The following is a 21,510-nucleotide window of genomic DNA, read 5'->3' on the forward strand; positions in this document are numbered from 1 at the left end:
GTCTGGGCCTCCAACAACCCAGCAGGGGCAGCCCCTCGGGGGAAAGGACAGAACCTGTGTCTTAGAGCCAAAGGGACCTCAAAATGTGCCTAGTACAAACGCCTCGTAGGTTAATAGCCAGCCCAGAGGAGATCCACAGGACACCCAGCTGGACCTGAGATGCTCTCCCTCCACCCATGCCAGGTGCCGCTCAAGTCCCTCTCCTATCAGCTGCCCCTCTGTAGGAGAGGGAAGAATTCTCCATACATGCTAACATATATTTACAGATGGAATAGAGGATGTCTGGGATTCCCAAGGATGCAAAAACCTTGGTGGGGACACAGATGAAACCAAGTTGGCTATGGGTTGGTCATCATTCAAGCTGATAATGGCTACGTGGAGATTATTATACTGTTCTCCTTTCACCTGTGTTTTAAAATTTTCATAAGAGGGGCATCTGGGTGGCTCTGTCTGTTAAGCATCCGACTTCAGCTCAGGTCATGATCTCGTGGTTCGTGAGTTCAAGCCCCGCGTCAGGCTCTATGCTGACAGCTCAGAGCCGGGAGCTGGCCTCAGAATCTGTGTCTCCCTCTCTCTCTGCCCCTGCCCTGCTCATGCTCTGTCTCTGTCTCTCAAAAAATAAATGAATGTTAATAAATAAATAAAATTTTCATAAGAAAATGCTTTTTAAAATTTTTTTTAATGTTTATTTATTTTTGAGGGGGAGAGAGAGAGAGAGAGAGACAGAGCATGGGTGGGGGAGGGGCAGAGAGAGGGACACACAGAATCTGAAGCAGGCTCCAGGCTCTGAGCGGTCAGCACAGAGCCTGATGTGGGGCTTGAACCCATGAACTGTGAGATCATGACCTGAGCTGAAGTTGGACGCTTAATCAACCGAGCCACCCAGGCACCCCAAGAAAATACTTTTTAAAAATCATGAGACAAGAAAGAAAGAAAGAAAGAAAGAAAGAAAGAAAGAAAGAAAAGAAAAGAAAAGAAAAGAAAAGAAAGAAAAAGAAATCATCTCTAAAACTCAGGGTGTGAGGAGCTAGGAGGTTCCTGCAGAGCATTGGTCTGGTGTCCTGCACTTGGCTTTTGTTCAATAACTACGGACAACATTGATAATGATCAGAAAAATGACATGTGGAAAAAAAAAGTGGTACAGAGAAACTCAGTAGATGTGAAGGCAGTCCAAGACTTTATCCTCTAATAAAGTACTTCAGCTGATTCACACATAGGTGGCCCAAGGACCACAGTTTGAGAAATTCTTCACCCATGACTTCTACGACATAGCCTGATTTCTAGCTTCCAATTGGGCTAATTTCCTTTATTCAAGCAAGGCCACTCTAACAGTAGGATGTGGGCAATTAACTCAATTTACCTCAATAGCCCAAAGGATCTGAAAAGTGTGATGAGAGGTAAGTGCTTCCTAAATGCTACACACACAATTATTCTACTCCCCGAAAATTTATTGGCAGAACAGCCTTCTGTAGTTCTTAAAAATCCTTACATATCAGACTAAAGAAGAACCACTGGCTAGCAACCATTTTATTAGGAGATTTAGTGGGAAAACTGTTAATTATTAAGGGAAAAAATAGGAATATATTGAAAGTTCTTAGCATTCATGAAGGTATTTGATTTAAAGAATGTTTTATACCTTATCATTTGGGGTGCCTGGGTGGCTCAGTTGGTGAAGTGTCTGACGCTTGACTCTGGCTCCGGTCATGATCTCACGGTTCGTGGGATCGAGCCCTGCATCAGGCTCCGTGCTGACAGTACAGAGCCTCCTTGGGATTCTCTCTCTCCCTCTCTCTCTGCCCCTCCCCTGCTTTCTCTCTTTCTCTCTCAAAATAAGTAAACATTAAATAATAAAATAAAACTTATCATTTATTAGAACAAAATATTAATATGCTAGCATTTCTTTGGCAGGTCTAGGGAGCCAGGTCAGGTTCTGGGGAAAAGAGAAACCAACCGTATTCCTCTCTTATTTGCTTGATTCTGCATAAAGAAAAGCTTGAAGGAAGTAGTGAAAATTAGGGTAACCATATTATTTTTTGTCTAAATGGGATATTTTTGAGAGGGAAAGGAATCACCATTAATATTTATATCGACACAGTTGGTACAGTTTGGGAGTGTCCTAGACAAACCAGTCTGCATGGTCACCCCACCTAGAATGGGTGGGGACGGGGCATGGGGAACAGAGTAAAAACTTCACAAAGTACTCCTTGTTATATTGCTTTGACTTTAGAATCATGCATATATATTACCTATTGGAAACAATGAGAAATAAAATTTAGAAAATATCTGTGAATACCACAGTCATGGTAAAATGGACTACTGGATTTTAATGGTCTGTATGGTGGAGAAGCATTTAATGATATATCAACTCCCTATTGGCAGTGTTTGAAGACAAGATTGGAGCATGCATGAATACATCCTCACGGGTGAATTTTCCAATGAAGAGTGGAAGATAGTCAGCCTTCATTTATTCAGCCATCCATTCATCATTCATTCAGCTTTCCACAAATATTAATCAAGCACCTTTTACGTGCTAAGTGCTGAGGTAGGATAGATACTGACCTCCTTCCTCATGGAACTTTGCATCCAGAGGAGGCTACAGATAGTACACAGGCCATAAGAAAAGCATAACAAAGTTTGGTGCCCAGGAAAACAGCAATGCTGTGGGCACATGAGCTTCCCTGAGGACATCCCTGAACAGCTGAATGAGTGAAAGAATGAAGGAATGAAGACAGTAGCATAAAATGACCTCTTTTATCTTCCAAATCTGCAATTTGCTTGTTGTATGACACATGGAGCTACTAATATTTTGGAAGAACAAAAATGAATAAACTCAAATTATTCTGACTAGTTGACAAGAGGGTTTGATGATATAGAATATTCCAGAGTTCTGGGTACCAGTTCTTGCACTGGCTTGCTGTGAGACTCTAGGGAAGGTAATAAGACTGTCTAAACTTTAGAAAGTATGCAGTAATGGTGTTTGGCAAATTGCTATCTGTGAGACTTCTAGATCCATAATTCTCTGTCCAATATTTCTCTATTATTTCACTCTACTTCAATAGCAGGCATTTAATTTTCCCCTCTCAGGACCTTTGCACATGCTATTCCCTCTGCTTGGAATGGGCTTGTTCTTCACACGGCCAGCTCCTCTTCATCTTTAGGTCTCAATTTCCCCTTTGCAAAGAGGCCTTCCCTGCTCTCTCCGGCACAGTTAAGTGCCCTTGTTATTTCCTGTTTCCTTCACAGTTCATATCATGCTGTGATAAGAAATTGTAAGTCTTATAAATTGTAAGTTTTGTAAAGCAGGAATGGTGTCTGTCTTGCATCCCTAGGGCCTAGCACCTGGGAAGTAGTAGGTTCTCAGGGGATATGTCGAATGAATTGGTAAAAGCAAAAACAAAACCAAGAAGAAAGTCCTTTCATTTGGTCATATTCTGAGAGGTGGCTTACACTGCCTCATCAGCTTGCCATTTCCAGCTTCAACGCAGCTGTGTCTTATCCAGACTCACTTGACACAGCAACCCTGTGTCACCGCACACATTTGGGGGTCATGGGTTTGCCTCCATTAGTGTTGCTGCAACACTTAAGTGATTGCAGGCTGTGGTGCAGGTCCTGGAGGCAGTTAATCCTGGTTCCAAATCTGGATATTTCTGAGACGTAGCTCCCACAGGACACTGGCTTTTCTGTCTGCATATAATTTTTGCAAAACCGATAATTATTTATAGCAGTTTACACAATTGACATGACAGCTGGGACTAAACTAGCAAAGTTGACAAGAAGCCTGCCAATTATGTATTATTTTGGGCCCCTCGGCATAAATCTGTTCTCGAAGGGAGACCGAAAATTATCTTCCCCTGGGCCTCTTCCTTTCCGTGATATTTTTTTTTTCCATTTCTGCTTTTACATTGAACTTAAGAAGCTACAGCTAGCTTAATTTAGTAGTTACCACTGAGGGCCTGTCGCCGTCCTCAACCACTGACTCATCTCTCCATTCATTTTATCAATGACATCAGCCCAGGCTAGAAATAAATGCCGAGGAAAAGCCAGCTGAGGAGAACGTACCTACAAAGTTTTTCACTGGGCTCTGAAAATGAATAGTTGTTTTGAAAATGTTTTCATGGTCACCGATGAATCTAATCCAATTCTCCCCTCTTGCCCTCTGCGGAGGCCTAGCTCTCTGAGAATGCCACAGAACGACGGAACATGAGAGGGAAGATTCTAGAATCTAGACTGATTGTGAGGGCAGAGCCAGTCTTCTTTCCTAACGAATTGGGTATAGTTTGTGAGAGAAAGGGAAGAGTCAGGAATGGCTCGACGAGGCAGGGCCTGAGCAAGTACAGGGGTGGGGTTCCTGTCAACTAAAATGTGAAAAAGTGGGATTTGAGGGGGAAGATCAAGAGCTCAGCTTGAAATAAGTTTGAGATGCTTGTTAGACACCCAAGTGGAGAGGCCAGAGTGCCTACCCGTAGGACAACCCCGCCTTCATCAGCGTGTCACTACCACCAGTGGTATCCTTGCTCCTTTCAAAAGAATCATGGTGTTTGCCTCCCTTTCTCCCACTTATTCCTGCCTCCAGGAGTTTTTTGGCATGTTTCCTCGTTCTCAGAGTGTCCTCTCAACTCACTTCTTCCTGTCCGAATTCAAGTCACCCTTCAGTTTCCATTTTTCATTCAACAAACATTTACCCTGAGCCAGCCGGGTGGGGTCCCCATGCCTCCCGGGCGGGGGGGGAGGAAAGGGAGCCTTTCCTTTCATCCGCACTGCCTCCTCTGATCTCAACCACACGCTGAGCCCCTGCTGCCTGGAGCCCTCCTTCTGACTTCCAGTCATATACAGCCCTGGTTGTCATTTAATAACTTGGGGTGAATATCCTGCCGTCTGCATCGAGTGCTTGGTGCACGATCAATGACTGCTTGTGGGACTGTATTCACAAGTCTGGCTGAGTCGTTTGGTCTGCAGAGCCTCTCTCTCTGGATGCACCTCCTGACCCAACCCAAACTCCCCCTACCTAGGGGTCTCCCTGGAACAAGAAGTAGGAGAGGAAAGAGAAGAGGGAAGAAAGGGTCTAAGTTGTCAATATTGGACTCTTGGCTTTCATCTAATGGACTACAAGCCCTTGACTCTTCTCCAGCACGTAGCCCTACCCCCCTGAGCCAAGTTAATTAGCACTTCTGTGAGAAGGAGGCTGCATGGTGTCCCATAAACAGCATGGGCTTTGCTCTCAAGCTGACTTGGGCTTGAATTTTGGCTCAACTACCTGCTAGCTGGCAACATTAAGCAAACCACTTAGCTTCTATCACCCTCATCTTACTCACTTCTGTAATAACATACCTTCAAGGCTTTTGTGAGAATTAGTATATAGATAGATAGATAGATATGTAGATTGATCTATCTATCTATCTATCTATCTATCTATCTATCTATCTATCTATCTAGAGAACTGCCCAGAAAATAAGTGCCATCTTCCCTGAAAGGGCTCACCGGCACCTTCTCTGATTCCTGTGCTGGACCATGCCAATTCTAATAGGATCAGTTCTTTGCCTGCTGGTTTTGGCCAATTCCAGAGGGCAACATATTACCTAATGACTTTCAGAAGTGAGTACAGCTTGAGGTACATGCCCTTCAAGGGTGGACAGTTGATGTGTCCCCAGGAGAACTAGGGATGAGAGAGAGTGCTTATGGAGAAATTACAAAGAAGTTATGGGGATTCCATGTCAACATTCATTTTCTTCTCTTGGATCTTGACAACTTCCCTCACTCCTAATTTGTTTGGTTTTTAAAATTTTTTCTTAATGTTTGTTTTTGAGAGAGAGAGAGAGAGAGAGAGAGAGAGAGAGAGAGAGAGAGACAAAGTGCAAGTGGGAGAGGGGATATAGAGAGAGGGAGACACAGAATCTGAAGTAGGCTCCAGGCTCTGAGCCATCAGCACAGAGGCTGACACAGGGCTCAAACCCATGAACCATGCCCTGAGTTGATGTTGGACACTTAACCAACTGAGCCACCCAGGAGTCCCTCCTCACTCCTAGTTTGATATGACTTGATCCCAATAATTTTAGGGGCATGGATAGTGGCAGGAATTTTAGCCTTTCCCTACTGCTCTAAGAGCGTGAGTGTGATTGGACATAGGTGAAGTGTTGCTGGAAGGACTGGCCACCAAGCTTACGCAACAGTAAAGTGAGTCACAAGGCTCAGTCTACAAAGGCCAAATCAGAGGACTCTCTCCACAACTCAGACAAGAATATCTGAATAGCTGAGAAAGAAGGAAGGGATTGTGGACTTAAACTATAGGGGAACCATTCTCTGCAACTTCTTCAATGCACTCACAAAGGCATGATTCCATTTAACATTTATCCCTCTCTGGGGTGTAGAGTCCCCCAGGTCATAGAGGAGGACATTGCTCAGAGCAACTACAAGGATAGAGTCTTGCTCAGAACCCAGGTCTTCTGATCCCAAGACCAGTATTCTTTCCCCTCCTCTGTCCTGCTAGATATAGGTCTCAATTCCTCTCTTCCTGCACAATGAGCATACCTGACAATCATCTCACTGATTAAATCCCACATTTTATGCCCTGCTTGACTTTTTAAGAGGATGACAGACTACATTTTTTAAGTGCCCACTTTCCTATGATTTGTGCAGCACTTGAAGTTTGGCCATGGAAGAACCTTTGTGAGGGCTATGACTTTCCTTTGCTTGAGTTGGCCAATATGCAGCCACCAAATCCGAGTAAATACAACTGCTTTCTTCAAACAAGCAGGAGCAAATCAGAACCTCGTCTCTTTACCCTTTCTTTCATTTGTTGTGTTTTTTTTTTTTTTAGGTACAAGGGTGAAAAGTCTCCAGCTCTGCAGAACTGCTAACAGGTACGTATTTAATAGGAAAGGGCACTGGGCTGGAAGTCAAGGCAACATTCTGCCTGGTCAGCAGCCCTCACCTTTGTCCCTGCACCATCCCCTATAAACACCCCAGATCTGCAGGCTCAACTCAGTCTGACATCCTGTCCACATCTCAGTGGGTTTAGCCCAACACTGACATCCTTTTCTGGCCCCTGCCTTGAATGCTCTTGCTTTACCCTCTAAAATGAACCTCATCTTTCACCTGATTATTGAGTTCCTCCACTATTACTTAAACTTGAATATCCATGTTTATCTCTTGCCAACCATATCAGTCCCTGTGGGGCTGAGTTTCTGAGTTTCTAGTGCCAGAGGCTGTCCCAGAGATAGACACCTGTTCCTGAAAATGGTCCAGTTCCTGGGACCTGCTCCCTGCCACCAGGGCACCACTTGCCTGCAGGATCTCTCAACATCATTTCCTCACAGCTTGTCCTTGGGTTCCAACAGCTGTTGGTTACACCACCTCTTTCTGTAGCCACAACCTTCACAGACCTCATTGTTTCCCAGACTGTACCTGCTTTTAGCAAAGGTCTCTCAATGTGTTCTGTTCAGGTGTCTGTCCCATTTAGGTAGGTATGCTTAGTCCCAGGTTCTGATCCTCATGGTTTGTCCTATCTGACCAGTAGCCAGGTCATGCAAGCCACATCCAAGACAGAGGCGTACAGAGAAATTATTTCCAGTCTTGGCTTTTCTACTAATTAGCTGAGTGGCCCCAGGCAAGTCAAGTGACCTCCCTGAGCCTCCTCTCTTAACCTCAGAATGGTAAGTACTAAAGGTGCTAAATGTATGGGGGAGGGTGTGGAACTTTGGTAGATCATCTGGAATTTGAGCACTGTGTGAGCTCCACATTTATACAGTTGGTTTATACAATGAATAAGATGGAACACCACTGTTCTCAATATACAAACTGACACACCAGTGATGGTTAACTTTATATGTCAACTTGACTAGGCTTAGCGATGCTCAGATGGCAGGTTTCTGGGTGTGTCTACAAGTGTGACTCCAGATGACATTAGCACTTGAGTAGGCAGATTCGGTAAAGAAGATTGCCCTCAGTAATGGGCATCATCCAATCTGCTGGGAGCTCTAATAGAACAAAAAGGTGGAAGAACGGCAGATAGGCTCTATTCCTCTCTCTCCCTCTCCCTCTCTCCCTCTCTCTCTCTCTTTCTCACGTGTGTACGCTCTCTTGTTGAGCTGGGAACATCCATCTTCTCCTGCCCTCAAACATTGGTGTTCTTGGTTCTTGGGCCTTTGGACTCAGACTGAGATTTACTCAAATGGCCCCCAGTTCTCAGGCCAATTTTTTGGCCTCCATAACCACACAAGCCAATTCCTATAACAAATCTGTCTCTGTCTCTCTGTGTGGCCCTATCTCTGTCTATCTCTGAGAGTGTTCTATATAAGCTTGCAATTCTGGTGTGTCTATAACAAAGCAAAGAAGCTTGGTTGCCATAGGCTGCCAGCCAAGACAATCTCCAGGGAGTCTGAGGCCCAAGAGAAGCGATAACAGCTATGTGGAGTAGGTTCTCATTACTCTCTGCCCCTGACCCAGTCTTGCCTCAGACTCATTTTCAACAAGGTGCTCCAGGCAGCCAAAATCAATTGATCACAAGATAAAACTTATTTTTCTCCTTCCCTGGAGCAAATCCCACTGTGTATAACCATTGCCCAAGATATATTAACTCACATCAAGTTCCATGCACACTAGAGATACTATGGAAGAGGGGGCTGGCACTGAAGGACAAGGAACTGACTGACAGTGGCCTGGGGAGAAAATAAGAGGTACTCTTGCCTTTTGTTCAGCTCTCTCCCCAGGGTTGTGTGCTTCTAGGAGCTTCGAGCCTTTTCAGGCTTGACTGACATGTCCCTCTGTTACTTGCACAGCCACATACTGTGTTCTGGATGACAAGGACAAGTCCTCTACCCAACTGTGGTTGAACAAAACTCTACCCTGGACACATTTCAGAGCAAGGAGAGGCGATTCCTCATGAGTGCATCTAAATGACCTATTCTGGACATTCCCAAAATAAAGTCTTTTGAATTGATTTCACTCCTTATACCTGGATAATTTTATAGATTTTATAGACCAGAAGGAGACATAATTTCTTATCTGTAAAAACTAACAAAGTATGTTTGTTTATAAATATGTATATCAGTTTCTTTAACCAGCTATCATATTTGTTATTTGTTCTCTGAATCCGAAAAGCTGAGTTTATTTTTCAAAATAAACAACAGCAACAACATAATCCTGCCCATGCCACCAGGGAGCTTGTGGAGGGCTGGGCAGATGGAGGTTTTGGCAGAGTGGGGAGGGCTTCCTGCCTGCTTGTTCACATTAAGTCCTTAGGTCTGTCCTGCCTTAGATGACGTGTGCTAGAAAGAAAACATTTCCATCGTTCACAACAATCTTGTAAGTTAGTTTAGGTAAGTGTTATTTTGCAAATGAGGAAATTAGGGCCCAGGGAGATTAAAGGGCCTGTCCAAGATCTCATGATTGGTTATGACTGGAAACAGAGTGCTATCCCCTGACTTTTTCTGCAGTTTTCACTGGGACCCGTAGCCATGACAGTTCTGCTCTGATATGGCTTGTGACTCTTTTCCCCTTTCCATCTCCAGAGATACGTTTCCATGCATGGAACATCGATACACACAAGGGAAACTTCTTGATCACCAGCCAGCCTCAAATGAAACTGTTGTCCTCACTAAGTGATTCTCTAAGGAAACAGATACAGGGCCACAGTCACAGATAATGCAGGAGGGACGTAGGGAGAGTGTTGGAAGAGGTCACTGAGAGAACGGGACCGCTGGTTGATGGATGAGCTGAACCTAGGTAATCAGAGGCCTGTCACCCCTCCCCTGGCATGTTCTGCTTGCCTTCCTCATGCCAGAAACTTCCCCAAGAACATAGCCTTGATGTGGTCTTGAAACCATCTGGATAGCAGTGTTGACTGAACCCAGTTAAGGCCTCTCTAGAAACTTTTAAGATCTGGTAGCCGGGTATGGAGATCTACTCTTCCTGTGGCCACCCAAGATAGGCCACGTAAATAAGTTCCCTTGCTTATTAAATCTACCACCTGCCAATCAGGAGTGTTCCACCCCTTTCTCTGGTCTTTCCTTTTCCTGAATGCATGGGGGCTAGTTTGTGAAGAGGCACAATTTGCAACTTTATTTGGATGCCCACAGTGATCACTCTGGAAGTTTTCTTACAGGCTGCTCCATGCCGAGCCACATGGGCAAATCAATGAATGTTTGTACATCTCTGGGTCCAGGTCGGTAAGATGGGCAAAGAATAAGAACACTCACCTCACAGGGTCATCATGAGGGGGAATTGAGACCATTGTTGTGTAAACACTGGATTTCTATAACAATGTCACCATTATTATCATTAGGGAGGCGGAGTGTGGAATATGGAAATAACAGATGGTTTCTGCTTCCTCTTTGAGAGATTGCAATCGAGGAGGGATATTCACTATGTTCACAAGTCAACTGCATTCCTGAAGAACTACATCATTCAAAACGCACGTAATCCAAGGATAATTTTTTTATAATCACAAAATGGGCCAGGAGATAGGTTCTCAGAGTGTACCATCTGTAATAGTAGCATAATTTTGCTGTAATGATGCTCTTTTAAAAAGCCCTAGCAATATCCCTTTTATTTTGTGGTCTTTCCCTAAAATTAACAGCACCAAGGGTCACGGCCACTGCCAGGCCTTCTGCCTCTATCCCATCTGACTTCATTTCATAGTAAGTCACAGCACGTTTTCAGGATTGCTACTTTATAGAAGTTTAGATGGTACTATCATAAGCTAGAAAAGATATCAAACTATGGGAGCAATGCATGTTAAAATAACAGCACTGGGTCAACAAAATCACTCACAAAAGCCTCTGCCTGAGATTCACACCATGGTTTCCCACGATAATGACCAAGGCCCATGCGGGTTTCTGTTTACCTCTAATGTAAGCGGCCACCAGACAAGGGACTAAATGTGGTTTAAATTTCACTGAGTTGGTGCGCTGGCTCTGTTATGCCATTCCAGACGAATCATACAAATTTGGAGGAACTTTGCACTATTTTGAATGTTGCCTGTTCAGTGGTATTTTATTACTATTTTACATAGCATTATTCAAAATTTACATAATTCAAGTATACATGAAGTGGGAGTGCATGGTTTGAATAAGGGCAAATAACATTTAAGGGGCCTCTAAGCCCTGAGAATAAAGGTGGGAACGACTTGATGTAGAGGGAGGCCATTCCCCTAATTGGGGAATACTTTTTGAAGAATGAACATTTTGAATACACTGAATAAAAATACATTTTGAACATGTCTGAATAGAAAATAATTTGGAATGTGTTGAATAGAAGACATAGCCTAATTACTATAATATGTCAATTCTTTTTGTACCACTGGAAATTGCTCAGTTTCAGAATCAATAGTTGTTCTTCTGATGGCTGCACTTTTGAAGGAAGCTGGGATCCTTCCTATTTTCAAAGCCTTTGTATCCCTCAGCAGCATGATAAGCACCCAGGGGCAGGGAAGGAAGCCACCCTCAAAGGTTAAGTTCTGCCCAAAATTCCTGGAATGTTGGTGGGGACAGGGGCAGAATTTCCAAACTCTACTTTGCCAAACACAGGGCACGGATCATACAATATTTCTCAATAACCAAAAGTAACCACCAATATCTACTTGAAAGAAGCTTAAGTGGGAGTTCTATCTTTGGTTGCCAAAGGATACATTGAGTCCTTTTGGGTGTTTGTTTGAATAACAGAATAGATAGTTTAGGTTGCTTAGGAGAACACAATGCATATTTTTATCCTGAATGAATTTTTATCCACAATGAATTTTTATCCTGAATTACCCTTGCTTTAAAACAATAACAAACAGTAACCAAAATTCCTTCTTTGCTTGAATTAGCACACTAATCAGTTAGTCAACAAATATTTATTAAGTTGCTGCAATGGAAACTTTGACTTCCCTGTTTAATAACACTTGATGAATTCTCTCATATCCTGTGAAAGAATAACCCTATCGTCTTAAAACCTGCTTATTTTTCCATTTCATCTTTGGACTAGCCAAAGGTGTTTGTGATTATTGTGCTTTTTGCTTCCCACCACCCCCCACGAAGAGATGGATTATTCAATCCTATGTCTCTTTCCAGTTCTAAATTCTACAACCTTAGGTCAAGAAAGGAAAACTATGTTTCCATGTTATAGAAGACAAACCCACGCGTTAAGATCACCTACCTTCCTAGTGCAGTAGTTCCCAAATCTGGATGTGCATCAAAACCACGTGGGGGACATACAGACATGTAATCAAATGGTAGTCAGTGTACCTTAACCCAAAGAATTTCACTTGGGAACTACTGACCTCATTTTACAGGCAAGGAAATTGAAGGCACACGCTTTGCTGCAGAGCTCAGCCAACAGCCCCAGGCCTCCTCCCAGCTCGCAGCCCTGTTTCAGATCCGCTCAAGCCTCTATTACATTCAATAACCTCCAGGATTAAAGAGATAAGTATCTCTCAAAGAAATCTTAAATGGATTTTTAGACATATCAATTTTATTTCTTTCCCTTAGATCTCCACTCTCTAGGAATATATGGGGTCTCAAGTTCCTTGAGGGCAAGAACCTTTCTTAGAAGTGACTGAGAGCACATAATCCTATACGGGGTGCAATTGAAAACAAACCACAAATACTCCATTTCACCCCATTAGTTCAAATTGATCATTGTCAAATCAATCATTCAGCATTCACTGAAGGCTCACTAGGTGCATGGCTCTATGCTAGGCTCTCGGCGGATAGAGGATTCAATTAAAAAATTTTTAAAAAGTGTCCCAAAGAAACTTGCAGTCTAATTGAAGACAGGGCACCAAAACACAGAGAAAGGTAATTAAACCAATTTATGGAATAAGTTCTCTAGGGTGTGTTAGGGCCGGTTGACTGCTGTAACACACAAAACCCCCACTCGTGTAATATAAATTTCTGGTATTTGGGCAGCTTTCCTTCAGCAGGTGATGCAAGAACATGGTATGAGCTATCTGTTGATAGAGATTTAAAATAGTTAGAATCTTAAAGCAAGATTGCTTTATGGTCCTCTCACTGAATCACATTATAAGGTGAGTCTTCTGCTTAGCATTCTCTTCAAGCATTTGGGGACTCAGGGCTGAGTGTCCCATCCAACCTTCATAACTCGTAGGACCTCACCACAGGCGTTCTGGGCATGAACTTCCTCTTGGGTCTTCTCATTCTCTACTTTTATTTTCCCTTTACTCTGATGCCTTGCCTTTTTCCTTCCCTTCCCTTCCTCCTCCCTCTTCTTTTCTTTTCTTTTCTATTCTTTTCTTTTCTTTCTTTTTTTTTAGAGAGAGAGTGCAAGTAGGGGAGAGGGACAAAGGGAGAGAGAGAGAGAACCTTAAGCAGGCCCCATGCTCAATGTGGAGCCCAACATGGGGCTTGATGGTACAACCCTGGGATCATGACCTGAACCAAAATCAAGAGTTGGATGCTCACCTGGCTAAGCCACCCTTCTTTCTTTCTTCTTCTTTTTTAAAAATCTTACTGGGATGCCTGGGTGGCTCAGTTGGTTAAGCATCTGGTTTCAGCTCAGGTCATGATCGCACAGTTTGTCAGGCACTGTGCTGATGGCTCAGAGCATGGAGCCTGCTTCAGTCTCCCTTTCTCTCTGCCCCTCCCCCTCCCTCTCTAAAAAAATAAACACTTTAAAAATTTAAATAAAATAAAATAAATAAAATCTTACTAATGTATACATTTTGGAAAGGTAAATATATAAATTTATTAAGTGAAGCCAAACCCAAAAATATAACTGCTGTTATGTCCCTTCAAAGCCTTTTCTGATGAAGTACAAATGCATAAATAAATACATGGAAATAAAATACACTGCCATTACACTAGAATAAGAAATAAAAGGCATCAAAATTGGCAAGGAAGAAGTAAAACTTTCACTATTTTTAGATGACTTGATACTCTATATAGAATACCCTAAAGACTCCACCAAAAACTTACTAGAATTGATAAGTGAATTCAGTAAGGTCGCAGGATACAAAATCCATAAACAGAAATCTGTTGCATTCCTGTACAATAATGAAGGGGCAGAAAGTGAAATTAAGAAAACAATCCCATTTACAATTGTACCAACAAGAATAAAATACCTAAGAATAAACTTAACCAAAAAGGTGAAAGACTTATACTCTGAAAGCTATATATAAAATGTTGATCAAAGACATTGAAGATGACACAAAGAAATGGAAAGATATCCCATGCTCATGGATTGGAATAACAAATATTGTTAAAATGTCCATACTACCCAAAGCAACCTACAGATTTAATGCAATCTCTATCAAAATACCAATAGCATTTTTTAGAGAATTATAACAAATAATATTAAAATTTGTATGGAACTCCCAAAGACCCTGAATAGCCAAAGTAACCTTGAAAAAGAAGAACAAAACTGGAGGTATCACATTCCCAGATTTCAGGATATACTGCAAAGCTGTTGTAATCAAAACAGTAATCAAAAGTAGACACATAGGGATGCCTGGCTGGCTCAGTCAGTAGAGCCTGCAACTCCTCATCTCAGGCTTGTGAGTTCAAGCCCCATGTTGGGTATGGAGCCTAGTTAAAAAAAAAAAAAAAAAAAAAAGACACATAGGTCAGTAGAACAGACTAGAAAATAAACCCATGATTATATGGTCAATTAATCTATGACAAGGGAGGCAAGAATATGCAATAAGAAAAAGACAGTCTCTTCAACAAATGGTGTTGGGGAAATTGGACATCTACAGGCAAAAGAATGAAACTGGACCGCTTCCTTACACCACACACAAAAGTAAACTCAAAATGGATTAAAGATCTGTGAGACCTGAAACCATAAAAATCCTAGAATAGAGCACAGGGAGTAACTTCTTTGACACTGGCTGTAGCAACTTTATTCTAGATAGGTCTCCTCAGGCAAGAAAAACAAAAGCAAAAATAAACTACTGGGACTACATCAAAATTAAAAGCTTCTGCACAGCAAAGGAAACCATCAACAAAACAAAAAGGCAACTTACTGAATGGGAGAAGATATTTGCAAATGAGGTATTTGCTAAGGGGTTAGTATCCAAAACACGTAAGTAACTTATATAACTTAACACCAAAAAACCTGCAGACAATCCAATTAAAAAAGAGGCAGAAGACATGAACAGACATTTCCCCCAAGAAGACCTCCAGATGGCCACTAGGTACATGAAAAGATGTTCCACATCACTCATCATCAGGGAGATGCAAATCAAAACCACAATGAGATACCACCTTACACCTGTCAGGATGGCTAAAATAAAAAACACAAGAAACAACTAGGGTTGGCAAAGATGTAGAGAAAAAGGAACCCTCTTGCATTGTTGGTAGGAATGCACACTAGTGCAGCCACTGTGGAAAACAGGATGGAAGTTCCTCAAAAAATTAAAAATAGAATCACCATATAACCCAGTAATTCCACTACTGGTATTTACACAAAGAATACAAAAACACTAACTTGAAAAGATACACACACACACACACACACAAAATGAAATATTACTCAGCCATAAAAAAGAATGAAGTCTTGCCATTCACAATGTGGATGGAGCTAGAGGGTTTAACGCTAAGTGAAATAAGTCAGAGAAAGACAAAAACCATATGATTTCACTCATGTGTGGAATTTAAGAAACAAAACAAACAAAATACAAAGAGACAAACAAAAACACCAGACTCTTAGAGAACAAATTGGTGGTTACCAGAGAGTTGGTGGGGGGGAGAATGGGTGAAATAGGTGAAGGGGGATTAAGAGTACACTTATTGTGATGAGTACAGAGTAATCACCATATTGTACACCTGAACCTAATATAACACTGTAAGTTAACTATACTGGAATTAACATTTTTTTAAAAAGGAGAAAATGCGCTGCCATTGAATTCAAAGAGAAGAATACAGCAACTTCACCAGCCTCTTTGCTGTGTGATGTTTTTTAATCCAAAAGAACCAGTAGGTCAACACAGAATGTTAGGTTCTCTTGCTAGACTGTGTACTGATAGGCTCCTCCCCGTGTATGCAGCCCATGGAACCAGAGGGGACAGAGGTCTTGAAAGGGCTCTCCTTTGTGGCCAAGCAATGGGATCCAGTCTTACCAACAGAACAGCTTTTAACCCAAACAAACAACAATGAAAGTCTTTTTGTGTGTGGGATAGGGAGAGAGAGAGCGATAATTGAGGAAAGCTTTTTTTTTTTTTTTTAAGAAGAGCTCATTTTTAAAGATCATGTAATAATAGAAAATTTTTTCACTGCGAGTTTATGTACAGACATTCTTACCAATGTCATAACTAGATTCCATCCTCCCTGCTTCCTGGCAGTAGGTTGGGCAGAGAGTTTAGGGAGCAGGTATTTTCTGAGGATTCTTTTTGGTTCTTCCAAACCCAAGGCCCCCCCCCCCCCCGCCATGATCCTGACATAAGCTACCACTCAAGGCCAAGTGTAAGAATGTGACACTGGATAATTCCTCTGGTCAGATGGGTTAGTGCTGGACAGGCCACATGAGAAAACAGAATATGTATGTACTATGTACACGTATATATTATATATGCACACACACAGATGTGTATTCAGCTTTCACACACACATATGGGTGCTTTTTCTGATTCCGAAACATATGCTTATTGTAAACTTAAAAGTTAATGAAAAATTTAGAAGAAGAAAAAAAATCATTCCTTACCCCCATTGCCCAGAGTCAAACTACTTTTTTTTTCAAGTTTATTTTGAGAGGCAGAGAGAAAAAGTGAGCGTGAGCAGGGGAGAGGCAGAGAGAGAGAGAATCCCAAGCAGGGGCACGCTGTCAGCATGCTGAGACTGATGCGGGACTCGAACTCATGAACCTTGAGAACATAAACTGAGCCGAAATCAAGAGTCAGCCACTTAACCAACTGAGCCACCCAGGCACCCCTCAAACTACATTTTTATACATCTCTATCCTTTCTTTTTTAAGTTTATTTATTTATTTTGACAGAGAGAGGAAGAGAGAGAGAGCGCGCATGAGCAGGAGCTGGGCAGAGAGAGAGAGAGAGAAAGACTCCCAAGCAGGCTCAGCATTGCCAGTCTGGAGCCCGATGTGGGGCCCGAACTCATGAACCATGAGATCATGACGTGAGCTGAAACCAAGACCCAGATGCTTAACTGACTGAGCCACCCAGACACCCCTACATCTCTATCCTTCATGTATATGTATATGTGTGTGATTTATACCTCACATAACTGGGTTTATACTATATATCCTGTTTATAGTCTGCTTTTCGGATTCAACATTATATCGTGAGACTTTTGTCTATCCCACTGAAAAATCTTTACGGATATTATCAGTGAAAGCTGATATGAATGGACCATGATTTCCCCAATCATTTCCTATTACTGAACATTTCAGCTGTTCCCTGTTCGGGTAGAGCAGAAGGGAGAGTCATGTTTCGAATGTGTCGGTCGCCAAGCTTCTGCAGCGTAACCTAAAAGAAAGCATGTGGCTGGATGCCCTGCTCTGATCCCTTTGGGGAGCTTCGAGGGATGGATCTGCCTTCAAATACTGTGAGTCAGTGGCTCTGTGTTTGGTTGGAACCTGATTTTCAAGAATGTTGTTTCTTACCGTCTCCAGGTAGGGCTATGCTGTTTTGCTGGAGCAGGAGACTCCCTCATTCCACATACCTTGTGTTTAGGAAGAGTGTACATCCTCATTTACCTGAACGGTCCCAGTTGATGCCAGTTATCCCTGTGCAATTGGTAACAGCATCCCTTCTCACGCTTAAAAGTGTTTGCGTTTGGAAAATGCATGATAGGATCCGACACCCCAGCTGCTTTGCTCCTCCAACTTCCTGCCCTGGAGGCGTGTGAGATGGCAATGTGCTCCTGTCCATTGTGGGAACATGGTTTCCATAGAGACTAGGAAGGGCAGCAGGGCCTCTTGGGTCTCCCTAAAACTGTACCCCAAGGACATTATGCCCATGGGGCACATAGACTTTCCATCTTCCACACATCAGATAGCATGTGATAGAAACATCTCTACTAAAGTTGATGTGGAAACTGATCTGGATCTTATATTTTTTGCATATTGCATGGGATTATATTAAGTCCGGAGTATAAATATGTATCTATTTTATTTGTGTTTTCCTAACACAGCATGACGTGCACAATGGCTATTAGATTAATGCTATGGAGTCACCGTCTTTAACATTGACATCGAAAAACCTGAATACAGCTTGTGATGGTTCGATGCAGAAAATGTTCCTGCCGGACAGAGCTAACAGAAGGGACAGTTGAACCAGATTGTTGACAATGGCTGCACTTTGAATGTAAGCACGGAAGTGGAATATTTTGTTATTTTTTGTCTGAATAATCTCAACCTGGCATTCACTTTTTAAAAAACAGAAATAGTCCTATTTTTAGCTGATATGAAAGTATCACCAATAACTCCGTCCTCCAAAATAAGCACGGGAAACATTTTGGTTTGTATCTTTCCAGACTATACACTATAAATGCAATTACCAAACAGATGTGAGATGGGAACCCCTCCCCCACCATCTCTTCTGGGGGCTGGGGAGGGGCAGCATTCTCTCTTTCCAACAAGTAGTTGGAAAGCCGGCCACACTTTCTCTCTTGCTGGATGTTCCCTATGCCCGTGTTGCAGTGTGGGACCCTGAGCTACGGTCCCCTCCAGCTGGAGTCTCGGAGGAGGTGCTGGGTGGGGGTAGAGGGCTAGGACAAGCCTCCTTTCCCCCTGCCCCCTGACCTTTTCCATTTCCACTAGAGTGGCAAAAAGGAATTACAATGACTTGCCCACCAATGTTCACAGCGGCATTATTCACAACAGACAAAAGGCGGAAACAGCCCTGGTGTCCATCAACAGGAATGGAGAAACAAAATGTGGTCTGTACCTTCAGTGGAATACTACTGATCCTTAATAAGAATGAAGTGCTGATACATTCTAGACCATGAGGAACCTTGAAGACATTATGCTAAGCGAAAGAAGCCAGACCCAAGAGGACAAATACCATACGATTCTATTTATATGAGGTACCTGAAATCGGCAAATTCGCCGAGACAGTAGAATAGAGGCCCCCGGGGGTGAGGGAAGGGGGAGTGGGGAGTTATTGTTTAGCAGGTACGGAATTTCTGCTTGGGATGGTGAAATAGTTCTGGAAATGGATAGTGGTGATGATGGCACAATATTGTGAATGTACCTCAAGCCACTAAATTCTGGGGAGCGCCTGGGTGGCTCAGTCGGTTGAGCGTCCGACTTCGGCTCAGGTCATGATCTCACGGTTTGTGAGTTCGAGCCCCGCTTCGGGCTCTGTGCTAGCAGCTCGGAGCCTGGAGCCTGCTTCAGATTCTGTGTCTCCCTCTCTCTCTGCCCCTTCCCTGCTCATACTCCGTCTCTCTCTGTCTCTCAAAAATGAATAAACATTAAAAAAAATTTTTTTTTTAAAAAGCCACTAAATTCTGCACTTAAAGGGAGTAACATGGCATATTTTATGTTATATCTATTTCACTCTAAAAATTTACTTGAGAAAAGAGAATTACAATGTAAGACAGTAAGTGTTAAGATTCTACCTAAAGACAGGCTTCCTTGTGGCCCTCAGGACTTCATCTACTGTGGGGAGGCACCTGCTAGCCCTCCAAACCAGGCCCATCTCTTCCATCACTACACTTTGCCTTATCCTCAGAGAAGCTGCCCAAAGGATATTGCTTCTTTCTGTGGCTAAAGTTTGAATCAGGTGATTTTGATAACAATTAAACACACTTCTGCTCTCTGCCCCATCTGCCCCTTTGTCCATCCAAATAAACAAAAACAGAACATAATATTAGCAGTAAGGCACATGACAGGTCAAATCCAGACTCACCGGCAAGGAGGAAGGCCTCCATCAACCCCTGACCATTTCTATCACCCAAATCACTGCCACCAGAATGCTGCCTTCATAGGCTCGGCCCGACAGAATTTGTCCTTTACATTTACCTCGCTGGGTTATCAGGTCATTTCTTTGGGAAAATGAAGTTGTGTTTCTGTTCCTATGTGGGTTTGAACAAACAGCCCAAGGGGAGAAATAAATTATCCTTAAAGGAGGGAAATTGTACATCCTCTGTCAAGCACCTTGAGGACAGACTGCCTTCTGTGGACAACCTGTAACTCCCAATAAGTAGTAAGACACATAAGGAGCAATCAAGTGGACAGATTCCTTCCAACAGGCCACACATGTTTGCTGCCCTTTGGTCTTATCATAGTGTCACAAAGCATGGCTTGCCTCCACACAGGTAAGGAACAGGTTTAACATAGTGAAAGAATCTTCTGGGAACCAACAGTGGCCATGATTGGCAAGAGGGAAGAGCACAGAGGGCCTGATTCCTTCCCAGAATTTCTCATCAACCAAGCTGTGGCTTCCTTGGTGTGTGTAGCTGGCATAAGACCCTGCCCACAGCAGGTCTGGCTAAACTACAGACAGTTTCTAGGAAGCCCCGGGAACAGTCATCGTGTTGATTTCTCAGATCCCCAGGCCAATGCCAACGTGGGGCCTCTCCTCTCTGGCTTCTGACACTAGAATGACAGCCAGGGCCCGGAGGCTGGCCAGAGGAATAGGCAGTGAATGCAGGTGATATAAGCCCATTCACACTGAGCCCATTTGGCAAGCACGTCAGGGTCCATTCCATCCCACCTTTGGGGCGCCTGGGTGGCTCAGTCGGTTAAGCGTCCGACTTCTGCTCAGGTCGTGATCTCACAGTTCGTGAGTTCGAGCCCCGCATCGGGCTCTGTGCTGACAGCTCAGAGCCTAGATGGAGCCTGCTTCAGATTCTGTGTCTCCCTCTCTCTCTGCCCCTCCCCCGCTCATGCGCGCGCTCTCTCTCTCTCTCTCTCCTTCAAAAATAAGTAAAAACATTAAAAAAAAAAAAAAAGACCCCCACCTTTGATTTGGGCTTAAGAGAGAGCATGATTTTCATCTGTGTTTCAGCATTGTATCTTTCATAATGACTGGGTTCCCAGATGCTGGTGTCCCAGTGAAGTCGCCCTAATGTCTTAAAAATGTCTTCCTCACTCTAGAGAAGATGAAGACTGTGGTTATAGGAACAGGAAATGTATCAAATGGAAGAGCTACCAGGCATATCCCTGAGAACTGAACAGTGGCATCTCATGGACTAGGTCAATAGTGGCTATAGAACTTAGTCGGTTTCATTTCTTAGAACTGTGCATATGTGTGTGCACGTGTGTGTATACATGCATGTGCGCATGCATGAGTGTGTAAGGTGCAGCCTGCAAAGATGACTTCTTTCTGCCCCGAGTACCTCAGCTTATCAGTTTACTCAGGGCCACAAGACTATAAGTAGATGGACAGGTGGCAAATTGGATTAAGGGGATGCCTGAGGGATGTTTGTCATTTGAGCAGGAGGCAGATTTCGTGTTTGCTAAACTCTCTTCCAGGGCAGCCTTAGGTAATGGGGTGTAGGAGTATACCTAGAAGGGCTGAAGGAGAAGTTCTACAGAGAGAGACTGAGCACTGCTGCCATGGGGAATGGAAAGCTGGGAGGAGAGGGTAGTTTAAGAAGACTTTTGAGGGGCTTTAGT

The 21,510-nt window shown here is 43.1% G+C and overlaps 1 long non-coding RNA gene across 2 annotated transcripts; it reads left to right on the forward strand.

The window, feature by feature from the left end:
• The first annotated feature begins 6,994 nt into the window (after nt 1-6,994).
• LOC121039684 (uncharacterized) lies at nt 6,995-19,163 on the forward strand. 2 transcript variants are annotated; one of them, XR_005794932.1, is made up of 3 exons: nt 6,995-7,649; nt 18,078-18,250; nt 18,706-19,163. It is a non-coding gene; the product is annotated as an uncharacterized LOC121039684 (long non-coding RNA). The 2 variants fall into 2 exon arrangements; XR_005794933.1 differs by lacking the exon at nt 6,995-7,649 and adding an exon at nt 17,069-17,489.
• The last annotated feature ends 2,347 nt before the right edge of the window (nt 19,164-21,510 follow it).

This window comes from Herpailurus yagouaroundi, unplaced genomic scaffold (genome assembly GCF_014898765.1).
Source record: "Herpailurus yagouaroundi ecotype Mexico unplaced genomic scaffold, PumYag 181, whole genome shotgun sequence".
Classification (NCBI taxonomy): domain Eukaryota; kingdom Metazoa; phylum Chordata; class Mammalia; order Carnivora; family Felidae; genus Herpailurus; species Herpailurus yagouaroundi.